This window comes from Salvelinus sp. IW2-2015, linkage group LG15, assembly GCF_002910315.2.
Source record: "Salvelinus sp. IW2-2015 linkage group LG15, ASM291031v2, whole genome shotgun sequence".
Lineage (NCBI taxonomy): Eukaryota > Metazoa > Chordata > Actinopteri > Salmoniformes > Salmonidae > Salvelinus > Salvelinus sp. IW2-2015.
Genome location: NC_036855.1, coordinates 26443597 through 26460008, shown reverse-complemented (window position 1 = coordinate 26460008; position 16412 = coordinate 26443597). Strand labels below are relative to the sequence as shown.

The 16412-nt window shown below is 44.0% G+C and overlaps 1 protein-coding gene across 1 annotated transcript in view; it reads left to right on the top strand.

Annotated features, from left to right (window-relative positions):
• The first annotated feature begins 11729 nt into the window (after positions 1-11729).
• LOC111973704 (SET-binding protein) overlaps positions 11730-16412 on the top strand; it is an 81463-nt gene continuing 76780 nt past the window's right edge. Inside the window, exon 1 of the mRNA XM_024001086.2 lies at positions 11730-12409. The gene's annotated coding sequence lies outside the window, so the exon portion shown is untranslated. The remainder of the gene's footprint in view (positions 12410-16412) is intronic.

Below are 16412 nucleotides of genomic sequence, written 5' to 3'. Positions count from 1 at the left end.
TGATTTGGGGTGGGTATTCTATGTTCTATTATTTGTATTTCTATGTTTTGGCCGGGTAGGGTTCTCAATCAGGGACAGCTGTCTATCGTTGTCTCTGATTGAGAACCATACTTAGGTAGCCCTTTTTCCCACCTGTCTTTGTGGGAGGTTGACTTTGTTTGTGGCACATTGCCTTAAGCTTCACGGTTTGTTTTGTATTGTTTTGTTGGTGTAATTTCTAATAAAAATAAAATGTACGCTCACCACCCTGCACCTTGGTCTACTTCATTCAACAGCCGTGACAATATTGTGATGACTACTCTCTGATGGATTTAGATACTTCCTTAAAGCTAATTTCTGCAGCATTAGTAAAGTTGTGATCAATACATGGATTTCATTCCTGTGCTGTTTGTAACTACCCTGGTAGGTTGACTGATAACCTGAACCAGGTTGCAGGCAGTGGTTACAGTTTGAAGTTTTTTCTTGAGTGGGCAGCTTGATGAAAGCCAGTCAATATTTAAATGACCCCAAAAATATACCTCTCTGTCAGTATAGATTGTTTTATTTTCATTAGTGAATAATGTCACTAAGTTACAGAAAGAAATGGATACTGCACAGACGTGGGCTACACTATTATACTGAGACAGACCGAGCTGTTTGTCTGTGAATATTGACACTAGAAAATAAAGGAGAGCCGCACACTCTAGGAGCTCAGATGCAAAAATGTAATGTCCAACGTTTCGACAGCCATGCTGTCTTCATCAGAGTATAATGACAAACACTGCGGGGTGACTCGTTTATATACTGTCAAAAGACACACACAGGTGTCTGTAATCATGGCCGGATGTGGCCTGATATCATTGGTTAATTCTCATATTAAAATAGCATACAAAAATCATAAATGGACAGCGTACAATCACAGATGCAATTTGGCTACATAGGCCTACAAACATTTACAATAGTAAAATCACAATAATCACAAGAATGGCTTCAGATCAAAGTCTACGTTGAGACTGAAGGGAGCAATGGTCTTTAAATTAAAGATCCAGGCAGCCTCTCGTTTTAACAATAAATTATCGAGGTCACCCCCTCTCCTAGGGAGGGTGACATGTTCGATGCCAATATAACGTAGAGACGAAATTGAGTGATTTGCTTCCAAAAAGTGGGCCGCAACTGGGTAAGTCGAGTTTTGCACCTAATGGTGCTACGATGCTCCGAGATTCGTACTTTTAATTCGCGCTTTGTTTTACCCACATCATTTTTACCACAAGGACAAGTTATAAGATAAATAACTGCCTTAGTGGAGCACGTGATAACACCTTTGATTGGGATCTGTTTCCCTGTTTGGGGGTGTTTGAAGGATTTACATTTATAAGTGCCATTGCATTGAGCACAGCCATTACACTTGTAGTTTCCATCCAGTAGGGGCGCAAATAGACGTTGTGGAGGGATATCTTGGGGTGGTAAGTTTACCAATTGATCTCTGAGATTTCTGCCCCGCGAGAATACAACCAAAGGAAGGTCCGAAAACACATTACTGATACTATCATCAGATCTTAGAATGTGCCAATGTTTGTGAACGATTCCCTTAATTTGTTCAGAGCACTTTGAATAGCGGGTAGATAGAACGCAAGAATGCTTCTTTTTGCGAGACTGTCATGTCTCATTTTGTTTTGAATTTTCTCAATGGCAGTATTAATCTGACCATTTTTGTACCCCCTCTCCTTGAATTTTATTTGTGTCTCAGCCATATTTCTGTCGAAATCTGATTGTTTTTTGCAAATTCTTTTGATTCGATTTGGCTGTAGGGCAGACTATTTTTCAAGGGAAGTGGGTGACAACTATCAGCCCTCAACAAACTGTTACGATCAGTAGGTTTCCTGTAATCAGCGTATAGAACATTATCTTCACACAAGATCAGAAGATCAAGAAAACTGATTTGACGTGTATCAGATTGCATAGTAAATCTCAAATGCTCAGAACAGGAGTTAAGAAAAACATGGAACGCCTGGAGCTGTTTTGCATCACCCCTCCATAGAACAAAAATATCATCAATATACCGTTTCCAAATAATGATGTTAGGCAAGAAAACATTTTTGAGAGGATTGAAAATAGACTGTTTCTCCATGTAACCCACATACAAATTAGCATAGTTTGGAGCCATGGGGGATCCCATAGCAGTAACATTGACACTAACCTTGAGCTGACATTATATACTGAACCAAAAAATAAACGCAACATGCAACAATTTTAATGAGTTTACCAAGTTACAGTTCATAAACTCAGCAAAAAAAGAAACATCCCTTTTTCAGGACCCTGTCTTTCAAAGATAATTCGTAAAAATCCAAATAACTTCACATATCTTCATTGTAAAGGGTTTAAACACTGTTTCCCATGCTTGTTCAATGAACCATAAACAATTAATGAACATGCACCTGTGGAATGGTCATTAAGACACTAACAGCTTAGAGATGGTAGGCAATTAAGGACACTAAATAGGCTCTTTTACTGACTCTGAAAAATACCAAAATAATTATGCCCAGGGTCCCTGCTCATCTGCGTGAACGTGCCTTAGGCATGCTGCAAGGAGGCATGAGGACTGCAGATGTGGCCAGGGCAATTGCAATGTCCGTACTGTGAGACGCCTAAGACAGCTCTACAGGGAGACAGGACGGACAGCTGATCGTCCTCGCAGTGGCAGACTACGTGTAACAACACCTGCACAGGATCGGTACATCCGAACATCACACCTGCGGGACAGGTACAGGATGGTAACAACAACTGCCCGAGTTACACCAGAAAAGCATAATCCCTCCATCAGTGCTCAGACTGTCCGCAATATGCTGAGAGAGGCTGGACTGAGGGCTTGTAGGCCTGTTGTAAGGCAGGTCCTCACCAGACATCACTGGCAACAATGTCACCTATGGGCACAAACCCACCGTCGCTGGACCAGACAGGACTGGCAAAAAGTGCTTTTCACTGATGAGTCGCGGTTTTGTCTCACAAGGGGTGATGCTCGGATTCACGTTTAATTCACGAAGGAATGAGCGTTACACCGAGGCGTGTCCTGGGATCGATTTGGAGGTGGAGGGTCCGTCATGGTCTGGGGCGGTGTGTCACAGCATCATCGGACTGAGCTTGTTGTCATTGRAGGCAATCTCAATGCTGTGCATTACAGGGAAGACGTCCTCCCCCCTCATGTGGTACCCTTCCTGCAGGCTCATCCTGACATGACCCTCCAGCATGACAATGCCACCAGCCATACTGCTCATTCTGTGCATGATTTCCAACAAGACAGGAATGTTAGTGTTCTGCCATGGCCAGCGAAGAGCCCAGATCTCAATCCCATTGAGCACGTCTGGGACCTGTTGGATCGGAGGGTGAGGGCTAGGGCCATTTCATKCAGAAATGTCCAGGAACTTGCAGGTGCCTTGTTGGAAGAGTGGGGTAACATCTCACAGCATGAACTGGCAAATCTGATGCAGTCCATGAGGAGAAGATGCACTGCAGTACTTAATGCAGCTGGTGGCCACACCAGATACTGACTGTTACTTTTGATTTTGACCCCTCCTTTGTTCAGGGACACACTATTCCATTTCTGTTAGTCACATGTCTGTGGAACTTGTTCAGTTTATGTCTCAGTTGTGGAAACTTGTTATGGCCATACAAATATTTACACATGTTAAGTTTGCTGAAAATAAATGCAGTTGACAGTGAGAGGACATTTCTTTTTTTGCTGAGTTTATAAGGAAATTAGTAAATGTAAATATATTCACTAGGCCTATGGATTTCACGTGATTGGGCAGGGGCGCAGCCATGGGTGTGCTTGGGAGGGCATAGGCCCAGCCACTTGGGAGCCAGGCTAACCCACTGGGGAGCCAGGCCCATCCAATCAGAATGGGTTTTTCCCCACAAAAGGGCTTTATTATAGACAGAAATGGKTGGTCTCAGACGATTCCGCAGGTGAAGAAGCCGGATGTGGAGGTCCTGGACTGGCGTGGTTACACGTGGTCTGCAGTTGTGAGGTCGGTTGGACGTACTGCCAAATTCTCTAAAACTGTCACGATCGTCTTGCTGAGAGAAAGTGGACCAAGGCGTGTGCAAAATACATTCTCTTTTATTGTAGAGAAAGGAAAAAAACACGCAACAAACACTATAACAAACTGAAACAAAACAACAAACGAATCGTGAAGCTAATGACGTAAGTGCACACACAGGCTACAAACGTACAACGTAGACAATTACCCACATTAACCTAGTGCCTATGGCTGCCTTAATTATGGCTCGTTTATATTTTTGTTCAGTATAAATAGGAGACTGAAAATCAATCAAGGGAGGACTTTTCTCAGTGAGTCACTAATCTCAGAAGATAGTGTCTTCATGACCACTCCAGATTTCTGCTGGGACACAGCGGGGTTAGCTTCAGCACCTCGGTGGCTGTGTGCGTGTGCGTGTTTGTTTGTGTGTTTGTGTGTCACAGCCAGTGGCCTCTTAATTGGGGACGACGGGCTTATAGTAATGGCAGGAATGGAATAAATGGAATGATACCGAACACATCAAACACATGCTTTCCATGTGTTTGATACCATTCCATTCGCTCCGTTCCAACCATTATTAAGAGCCGTCTTCCCTTCAGCAGCCTCCGGGGGTGTGTGTGGGTGTGTGGGTGTGTGTGCGCGCATGCGTGCGTGCGTGCGTGTGTGAAGGGAAGAAAGAGAGGGAGAGAAACAGAGAGAGAAGTTAATGAAGTGAGTAGCAGAGTTGATTGTTTAGGCTCCAGTAGTCTTGATGGGTTAATGGGCTAAATGACTTATTGGATAGCACATTACAGGGCTTATCGACAGGCTCTGATACAGAACAATACCGCAGGGTTGTAGGAGCCCCACTTTACCCTCATTTACCTCTAAGACACAACTGAAGTTCAGCTCAACCTTGGGCCCAACATACTGTACCTATTGGCTTTCAATCACTGTATATGACGAGGGAGAAGTGTGTTTGTGTCTATTCAGTCCGTGTCACAGAAGGTTGGTGAAAACAGAGTGCAAAGACATATTTTAGTCCATCAGACGGACCAGGAATGAATACACACACACACATCTCTCTGTCTGGGACTAAAGCAGCCATTCCCCTGGCCTAATGAGACATATAATGATGTCTGAGAGGTAAATACAAACCAAAACAACAACGCCAACACAGACAGGAATAAATAACAACAGCAAATGCTGGCATCACCAAAACAAAGACATGAATGTGTCTCAGTAGTCTCAGTCTGGACTCAGCTGTGTCCGTCAAACAGAGGATATCATTCACCCATCCCCTGTGTTTACCGCTATAGCATTAATGTCATCATACGGTATTTACATTTTCTCTGTATCAACCTGTCATGTGCTGTAGCCGTCAGTGTGTCGTCATGTCAGACTGTGTCAGTATGTGTATTTGTCTGTGATATTGAGACGTGTGTGTGTGCGTGTGTGTGTGTGTGTGTGTGACTGAAACACAAGTGCATGGTAACACCATAATAACTCCATCTGACAGCCTGTCATCAGAGTGACACTCCACAGTGAGGGGGACAACTGTCACACTACACCTGTCACACACTCAAACCCATTACAATAACCATACCGTGGCGTCCCGTTCAGGCTTCATTATTGTAACTACACGGTTTACCCACTTCAAATATAACACCATCCAAGCAATGGTTAGCAGACATAACAAGAATACTTTAGGGTACAGATGGTAGAGGGGAGGGAGTGTGTGAGCCTCCTAGGGCTGTGGGCCTACTGTACTGTGTCTACACACATTCACGCACACACCCACACACACACGCTGTAATCATAACTGTAAATGAGTAATGTCTGAATAATAAGTTCAGAGTGTTTGTGTTGTGAACCTTCACACCTCAAACGACCGAATAGCTTCCTGTTATTCTACAGCTGCGAGTGTGGCGAGGGAGGTGGTTTGTGTGTGTGCGTGGGATTGTGTGTTTGTGTGTGTGCATGCCTGATGTTTGAACACAAGTTAATAAATCACCTATAGAGAATGGATGAGGTGAAAGAAAAGAGGAAATTAACTTCATCACCTCAACACTTCCTCTGAACTGTATAGCAGAGAGAGAGAGAGAGAGAGAGAGAGAGAGAGAGAGAGAGAGAGAGAACGTGAGAGCGAGAGAGAGATCAATGGATGGGCGTAGACTCAGTTCTCTACTGCAGGCTTGTTATCAGTAAAGCTGTTCCTTCTGTGACCCTTCACTGACCTGAACTGACCCGACCCAACCCTGCTTGTGAGCAGGCAAACCTCTCTGGCAGTTACATATCATAAACACACATCCAGCATACACTGAGTGTACAAAACATTAGGAACACCTTCCTAATAATGAGTTGCACCCTGTTTGGCCCTCAGAACAGCCTCAATTTGTCAGGGCTTGGACTCTTTTTAAAAAATGTATTTTTAATTTTACCTATATTTATACAGGTTTTTCTCATTGAGATAACATCTCTTTTCCAAGGGAGACCTGGTCCAATAGCAGCAGGGGGAACAACGTTTCAGACAAAACAACTTACATACACTAACACAACATTAAACAAAACTATAAACACACATACAGTACAGCAATTACATATTATGTTAAAAACACGACAGTCTTGACTAAAAACTGCAGTCCTAAAGACAATTACACTCTTCTATGATATATACATCGATCAAGTGTTAAAACTCCACCAACGAAACTAGATCATCACATTTTAAACCTCTACAAGGTGTCAAAAGCGTTCCACAGGGATGCTGGCCCATGTTGACTCCAATGCTTCCCACAGTTGCGTCAAGTTGGCTGGATGTCCTTTGGGTGGTGGACCATTCTTGATACGCACGGGAAACTGTTGAGTGTGAAAAACCCAGCAGCGTTGCAGTTCTTGACACACTCAAACCTGTGCGTCTGGCACCTACTACCATACCCCGTTCAAAGGCACTTAAATATTTTGTCTTGCCCATTCACCCTCTGAGTGACACACATACACAATCRATAGCTCAACTGTCTCAAGGCTTGAAAATCCTTCTTTAACCTGTCTCCTCCTCTTCATCTACACTGATTGAAGTGGCTTTAACAGATGACATCAATAAGGGATCACAGCTTTCACCTGGATTCACCTGGTCAGTCTGTCATGGAATGCTGCTAATGTAGATTTCACAGTTTTATGAGCAGGTCAGCAGGGGGACTAAATTACCCTCAGATAACCTCAGTGGCATCTTAGAAAGGTGTTGAGGTTTTTGACCAGAGGTGTTGTTGCGTATCTGTGATTCTTTGAAGTAGAGCATCTACTGAATACTGTTATGGGTGGTGGTGTTACGATCATGGTAACTCTGCATGTGCAATGCTCTGACCATATTACACACACCCAAACACATACTGTACAAACACACACACACGTTCCCTCTGTACAGTCATGGTTGACTTTGGCGTCCCGTCATATGTTGTTCCCCCAGCATGCAGCAGGATGTGGTCTCCGAGCGTCCTCTCAAAACAACACCTACTTCCTGCCACTTTGATAAACAGACTTGTGGCTTTGCTCTCTTGCCCCAGAGCACACAAACTTGCACACACACACACACATGTATGCGCATATACATACGCACACACACACACACACATGCATGCGCATATACACACGCACATACACACACATATGCCTTTAAATACTTCCAGTACCTTCCAGTAGGGGATAGGATCAGTTCTTTAACCATTTTAGTATACCATTGTATCTAGTAGAATTTCTTGAAAATAAATCTGCAATTTTATATAACTATTACTGAAACGTGGCCACCTCATAAAGTTGCCCCCCCCCTCTCTTTCTTTCTCTCTCCCTCTCAACAACCACAGAGGAGCATTTGCTGTTTCCACATAAAAGCTGAAGCGTTTGGTAAAGTGGTTAAGAATGAGATTGACTTTCATCTCCTACAGATCTGGCCTGAGGATACAGACATTTGCTACTATGTTATACTCTGGTGGAGAGATAGGGGAGGGAGATACACACAGACACAGGCTCTGTGGAGTTATTTGTGGAGTCCGTAGAGTGTGTGTGTGTTTGTGTGTGTGGTAATTCATCATCAGAGTGTCAGTTTGAGTAGTGAATGTGGGGGAAGAATTGCTGCGCTGACTACAGCAATCTATGGTCCAACTGGTTCACAAGAATCAATAAAACACACATTCAACCTATGTAAAGGTAATCATGTTCAGGAAATACAGTGAAACAAACACGATGGATGGACTAAATAAACATGACTATGCACTTAGATGTAAATGAATTGAAAAGCCTCTCAGTCCTCTCTGTCTCTACCTACCCCATAGTAATTTGATATTTACAGTTTACGCTGGAAACATCCCCCCTTGGATATGCCGGCATCTGGTATCCATGGTAACGTATCCAAAAGCAGAATACTACTGTGTGTGTGTTTGTGTTTGTCAGTGTGTGTGTGTGTCAGTGTGTTTGTGTTTTGTGTGTATGTGAGAATGATACACTGTGCATTGATTGGTTGTGTGGGGAGCAGCTGTTGACCTCTTATTCTCAAAGGCCTGTCTGTACCCTCACACACACACACACACACACACACACACTGAATCAATACACACACACACCAGTGCTATAATCCTGGCCCACACCCATAACCAGAGAAAATGAGCCGATGGACTATAAACAATTCCGCTTTGGCATTGTTATGACAACACTGCCAATGAAACATTTAGAGAGAGAAAGTGCATACTGTACAAACACAACACACACACACACACTTACACACACACCACACCACCACACACACACACACACACACACACACACACACACACACCACACAACACACACACACACAACACACACACACACACACACACACACACACACACACACACACACACACACCACCACACACACACACACACCACACACACACACACCACCACAACACACACACACAACACACACACACACACACACACACACACTGGGTCAATCTGATTGCTCTTGTAGAAGACTTGGTGCTGCAGAGACTCATACATCTGATGCCAGCTATTCTATCTTTCACTCACTCCATTTCTCTCCCTTGCCCTGTCACTCGCTCGCTCTCTCTCTCTCTTTCTCTCCATCTCTCTCCGTCTCTCTCCCTCCCTGGTATGGCTCAGTTAGTAGAACATGGGGCTTGCAACGCCAGAAATGTGGGTTTGATTCCCGTGGCCATCCTAGGTAAAATGTATGTATGGCTTGCATGCATTACTGTAAGCCATTTAGGATTACAGTGTCTGCTGAATGGCATATACACAACTGAGTTTGAGATATAGTGACACTGAGTTAGGGAGGAAAAGGTCATTTGTCATTTGCATGTTAGTTAATGTTAGAGGATGCTTTCCATAGGTCAGAGCCAACTTGCAGGATGTGTTTTGCATTGAAAAACTGTACACAGTTGTGCAGGAGAAGGTGGGGTTTGAACCGCACTAGTCTGTGGACGAAGAGGTGGTTTCGGGCCAGGTGTAAGATGATAGGATGAAGCCGATAAGCTGATGGTGAAGGAGATTGTGGTGATGGTGACTGATCCTGTGATCCATCCAGATCTTGAACCTCCAACTTCTCTGACTCTTCATCTTGAACCGGCATCACCTCCTGATCCAGACCTGAATCTTGAACCTGTGACTCACCCTCTGACTCCTCACTGGCAGAGGAGAGTGACAAAATGACAGGTTGTGGTCCTATGCCTGCTACTGTAAGCCCCTCCTCCCACTGTTGAAGAGGGCCATGAGCACTACGATGGGGATCAGGCTCAACCCGTTGTTGTTGTTGCTCTGGGTCATGTTCACCGCTTTCTGTTGATTCCTTTCTAAGAAGGCTGCTATCATCTGAGCCTTCTCCAGATCCCTTTTGGCTTACCGTAGACGTCGCTGTCTTTCTAGCCGTTGGCATGGTTTCACGTGCTTCAAAAGCTCATGACGTTTGGGTGTCCAAGCGTCTACACTCCTCGCCAGCTTGCATGTTCTCCATGATTTGGCATTTGACCTCCTCTAGTTTAAGGAGCTTCATACACTTCCTGAGAGCAGCAGCTTCTGAGTCACACAGGGTCTCTGATGGGACTCCACTCCATCCGTTTCCACGGCTCTGAGAGGACCGGTATGAAGAGCGGATCCGAGAGATTTAATAGAACGTCACTCTGATCCCCCAGTGTGCCTCCTCTGTGAGGTGTCTTCCAGAGACTGGCGAAATGGCAGGCCTTCATGTGTTGGGGCCTCCATACTGTAGGCTCTGAGGAAGAGGGCTTGGATGGAGAGTGTTGAGGGTAGGCTGCCACAGATAGCTGCAGTGGTTATGTGAATAATCTCTTTTGAGATCGGGTTATGTTGGGGGTAAACCTCATTATCTCTCAAATGGACTGGGGGCTGTTTTCAGCTCTTTTCACCCAAAACAGGCTCCTCTGTAGGCCTAGCTCCTGCTGGATGTGTGCTTGCTGCACTTGGCTGTGAGAAAGTGAAGGTTCCACTTGCTTGCGTCTCACATGTGCCGSACCCAGCTACGGCAGAGTCAGGCTGAGGTTCGCCATTGAGGGTGGAGGAATTGAGGACACCTGTATCCCACTTCAAATCTGTCCGAAGGACTACTTGTTGATGTGGCCTAATGTGAATGCACTGGGTGAGATAGGAGCTGATACAGAATCAGGAATTCTGGTTAGAGGACAAGGATAGGGCAGAGAGAGTTGTGGTTTCGGTTTAGAGAGTTGCAGCTCATTCTATCCTTTAAAATGATCCATGTGTGAGAACAATTAGAGCCTTTTCAACAGAGAGCATCCCACTTTACAGCATCTCACTATGTCGAAATGTTAGGACACAAGTGCAAGTAGCTGTTGCTATAGCTTCTAACAACCACGAAAGAGAAATGGCAATAATCCTCTCAACTAATGCAGCATATATGTGTGTGTAGTGTGTTTATGGAAATGTCAGCACTGGTTGTTATGCTAACCTGACAGCACAAACACACACTAATATYCAAAGACACTGTCCAGTTGCTATGCGGTGTATGCTAACCTACGTTCTATCTGAATCATTATTCAGCTCTATTTGCTCTGTAAATATATATATTCTATCCTCCTAGAAGAACAGGAAGCACATACTGTTGTTTATGCATGAAAAATAACACAAGACACACAATGCTGTGTTGATGTGAAATGGCTAGTTAGTTATTGGTGTGCGCTAATAGCTTTCAATCAGTGACATCACTCCGAGACATCAAAGTAACCTAGTCGTTTCCCTTGCTCTACAAGAGCCGGGGTATCGCTGCTTCATGGGCGACTGTTGTCGATGTGTGCTAGGGTCGTTGGATCGAGCCTAGGTTGAGGCATGGAGAGGGACGTAAACAACACTGTGCAAGATCAAATAAAACCAGTTTGATGTTGCTCCAATTCTGAAAGGAAGCCTTCATGAATAATAATATGACTGGATTATTCAAGTGACTGTGACACTATTTGACATAACGTCAGAAATGGTAGTAGGATATCACATACGGAGTATACATAGGCCTACAGTGAAGGAAGGTTGGTGATTGACGGGAACTGACCAGTGATCACCTTTCCTGTTATGAAACAGGTTGAAACAAACGGGAATGTCCTGTGTGTAGGCTAGTAGGGTTTAGACTAGTCTACCACCCGCTACCAGGTGGAGGCGACACTGCGCTCTTCTCCTCTCTACCAAAGCGCGAGCTGCCTCTACAGTCCCGTCCCTCGGTGAGATCATTATCAACCGAACCTGACACACACGGAGCTAGAACGAGCGAGCGAACAGAACACCCCCCCAATTCCGACCCACCGGGAAGGGAAAACACCAGTCTTCTGATAACCAACACCTTCTCCCACTTTTACGCATCCAACCACGATCTCTCCAGTGACGTTACTGTTGAATGTGGGGTTGGAGGCTATTCGGATACAATCTGTGTTCTGCTGGTTTGTTTTCACTGCAGTAAAACGGTTTGCTCCGATCCTCCCCCGGAGTCAAGGTTTGAGAGGGAAGCAGCGCTTAACTCGCCGACTGACCAGCCACGGACATGGCGATGGGATCTCTGCAGTGGCCCTGTAAATCTTGTGCTTAGTAAACCCGTAAGCAAGGTTTTTTACGCGCTATATTTCACAGGAAAAGGACGTAGATTCAATCACAACCTTGGATTTTTGTGAACATTGATTTGATTATCAGATCGGCTATAATTATTTTTGCCTTTTTTTCAGCGCACTGTTGACGCCATTTTCCTCAGGTTTTCTGTAAAAAAAAAAAAAACTTGCTCCATTTGACAGCTACCAAGGACGCTGTCAGTGCAGACGCCGGTTCTGTAAATGTCACCAAATGGATTTTAAATGATCTTGATGACATATCTACACGATAGTCTCAAGTGTTCGACAACATTGGACATGGGTAAGTAGTTGACCATCATTTCTTACACACTTGCGTTATTGTAGTCTAAATGTGAGTTCAACATGATTTTATTAATTTATGATACTTTTTTTGCGGTTGGCTGTGGTTTATAAAAAGAGAATGCAATATCTCAAAATAAACAGTTCATTTGTAGCGAGTTTTGATCTCACTAGGTAGGCTAGTGTGTGTGTGTGTGTGTGCGTGCGTGCGTGTATGTGTGTGTGTGTGTGTGTGTTTGTGCGCGCGTGTGTGCGTGTTGTGGAGCAGGTGGAAGACGTAGGCATAACCAACTGGCCTCGGCCTGGTCTTGAACCACTAACCCTTTGGCAAGTGCATTGCGTCCTGTGCCATTAAGGGTCCAGACCTCTGATGAGATGTTCTAGGAGTTGTAGAGTAAGCCTATTTATGGTCCAAGTGGTGGTGTGAAGGGTTATACACACATCCTGAAGGCAACTGTAGATTGATGAAATCACTGTAAAATACATGTCACACTTTGAGAGTGTATAAAACAACCCATTACACTAAGAGGTCCAAACCTTTTGAGAATGTTCGATGATGTTGTAGGCTAGCCTATAAGGACACTTTAGTCCTTCTATAGGCTGTTTGAAACCCTCCTGGCCCGTGTGAGAGAAAGCCGACGCAAGCAGATCACTGCATCACCAAGTCTGTTTCACAAATGGCCATGATCTGATCTCAGAATGGAGTTACACTTTTTACCTGGTATTTACTTGGCTAGATTTAACAGCAAAGTGGTACTTACATAATTATTGCTTAATAACAAATGACTTTCCAGTGTCTTTGCGATGAACTGAAACGAGCACCACTATGTACCATTTGGTACCAGGTAGTTACTAACTGTCGAGTTGTTCAGAGTAAGTGCCAGAAGGTATTGTCCACTGTTACCATAGCAGCTGAAACAGGACGGGACAAATAGAGCCTTCCACTTTAGTGTCAGGGTCAGGTCAGGTATGCTTTGAGCTTACTTCAAGAAACCAGTTACAGGCCAAGGCAGGCCCACCATCTTCTTGCCCCTCAATTATTTCACTGATTGGTGTAATAGTGGTTGTTTTCTAAAATAAAGTGTTAACTTGTATGCTCTTGTTGTAGGATAACGTGCGATCCATTAGAGAAATTAGACCAGGTACATTTTAATCGGTGTGTAAGTGTGTAGGGTGATAGGGTGATTCCATGCTGTTCTATTACAGTAGGCTACACACTCACACACTGGTTGAAATGTACCTGCATGGCCCAAAAATATTTTGGGTATCTCAGATTTTTCTGACAATTCTCACATAGAAACTTCATTGGGAGGAAGGATGTTTCATATGCTTTTTACATCTGTAACACACATTTTTTGGGGGGAAATCATTATGAAAGTGGGCATTTTAGGCCCTTTTTAGAGATATACACGCCTCCTGTAATACCCAAATGATCTGTGAACCGTACATGATACAGAAAACACCTTGGTGTCATTATACACCTAACATTGTGCTATAAAATATGGAGTATCACTACTTTCTGAAATAAAATGTTACACATTAATTTATTTAACATTAAAACTATTAATATAACAAAAGTACCCTTTTAGATTTTGTTCAATTTTAGACATGGTTTTAAATAAAATACTCTATAAGTACATCACATTTCCAGAGTGGGCTCTCTGCTAAGTTTAAAGTTATGATACATTTTATCAGCACCACCAACGCAGTGAATGGGAAAATGGATTCAAAGGGAACTCCCTRTGCTGGTGATTTGCTGAATGTGCAACCCTACAGGAGGGTTGTGATTGGTTAATGACCTATAATGTCAATTTCTAGGTATAAAAATGATAATTTCATCAAAAGTAGCTGATTGAAGAGTAGGCATATGTTGTTCCAAACAATATGTATAAAYATAAGCAAAGTCAAAAATAATACTTTTGAGATATTCATAATAATATTTGSAATGTTGAATAAATGAATGTGAAAATTTGTATTTCAGAATATAAATATACTCCATATTTTAGAGCACACTATAAGGAGTATACACTGAGTGTACAACACATTAGGAACACCTGCTATTTCCATAACATACCAGGTGAATCCAGGTGAAAGATATTATCTCTTATTGATGTCACCTGTTAAATCCACAGTGTAGATGTAGATGAAGAGGAGGAGACAGGTTAAAGAAGGAGTTTTAAGCCTCGAGACAGTTGAGCTATGGATTGTGTATGTGTGCCATTCAGAGTGTGAATGGGCACGACAACAGATTTAAGTGCCTTTGAACGAGGTATGGTACTAGGTGCCAGGCGCACCGGTTTGAGTGTGTCAAGAACTGCAACGCTGCTGGGTTTTTCACACTCAACATTTTCCCGTGTGTATCAACAATGGTCCACCACCCAAAGGACATCCAGCCAACTTGACACAACTGTGGGAAGCATTGGAGTCAACATGGGCCAGCATCCCTGTGGAGAGCGTGGCATCTTGTAGAGTCCTTGCCCTGATGAATTGAGGCTGTTCTGAGTGCAAAAAGGGTGCAACTCAGTATTAGGAAGTTGTTCTTAATGTTTTATACACTAAGTGTAATTACACCAAGATGTTGTCTGTAGCATTACAGGAGCCATGTATATGTCTTAAAGGGGCCTGAAATTGCCACTTCCATTATGATTATCTCAAAAATTGTTTGTGATACAAATGTAAAAAGCATTTCAAACATCCTTCCTCCCAATGAAGTTTTGGGAGGATTGCCAGAACAATTTGTGATACCAATTCTGTATCTGATATGTGTTGTGTGGGTAGGGCAGATTGAGTATAGCTGAGTGACAGAGCTACAGTATAGAGGTATTGCTGAGTGATGTAGCGGCATAATGAGAAGTAGCAGGTGCTGGATTGAGACACTGAGAAATGGTGAGGAGATGTTGGTGTGGGGCTTCTGTTGTCACGGCAACTGGCAACATACTGGATGGTGGACTCACAGTAGCGTACTAACAGAGGCTCTCGCTCTGTTTTGGATTCACTTTGGATTCCTGGAGCAAATTCCGATCCCATGATATGGGCAAGAGTGCTGTTGGGGTTGGAGTCATAGCGCTATCTAAAGATACTTTGTCCTCCTGTAACAGAGCAGGGACAGGGCATCCCTATACGAGTTCCTGGGTACTCTCTCTCTCTCAAATTTTGAAAATTGTTACGTTTGGTCCAGCTCTCTATTATCTTACAGGTCATATGTGATTGTAATTCTGTTTTGAGACCTGAGTCAAGAGCAGACCCAGAGACTGTAGCTACCAGTGCACAGGTATTATGGGGACACAGATTGTAAAGGGAGATCCAATCGGCTCTAGTGGCTTTCTCTGCTTGTTTCCTTTCCATCTGAAGTGATGTGAAACAGAGAACAGGAGTGTTTTAGTGTGGCCAGATCTCCCCAAGTCTCCTGTGAACTCTCTCTTCTGGGTAACACTGGACCTCAGCCAAAACTGGAGAGAGAGAGAGAGGGTTGAGGAAGAGAGGGAGAGAGGAAGGTATCAAGATGAGGGAGGGGGAGGTAGAGAAAGATGGGCAAGAGAGAGGCGGAGAGAGAGTGAGAGGAGGGGGGGGAGAAAGAGCTGGTCAGAGGGGCAAGGGAGGGGGAATAGAGGAAAGAGATCCAAGGACAAATCTAACTGTTGGCAGACTGAGCTAAGTATCAGTGCAGGAACACCTTTTGGCAGAGAGTGAGGATTGGGGATGGGGGGGTGCGCCAGAGAGAGGAGGAGAGGGGGCAAGGCAGAGGGAAGGGAGAGAGGAGGAGAGGGGGCAGGGCAGAGGGAAGGGAGAGAGGAGGAGAGGGGGAAAGGCAGAGGGTTAGGTGTTTTCACTGACAGCCATTTTGTGTCTACTGCTGCATTTGAAATGGTTTAACATTCATCTGCTGTCCTGCAGCCATGCTCATACAGCAGACTAGATTCAATGACAGTGTGCACGTTGAGGACCTGTCTGTGTGTCCTTAGGTTCTATGATCAGGGATAGCAGAGTTAGCCATGTATCACACA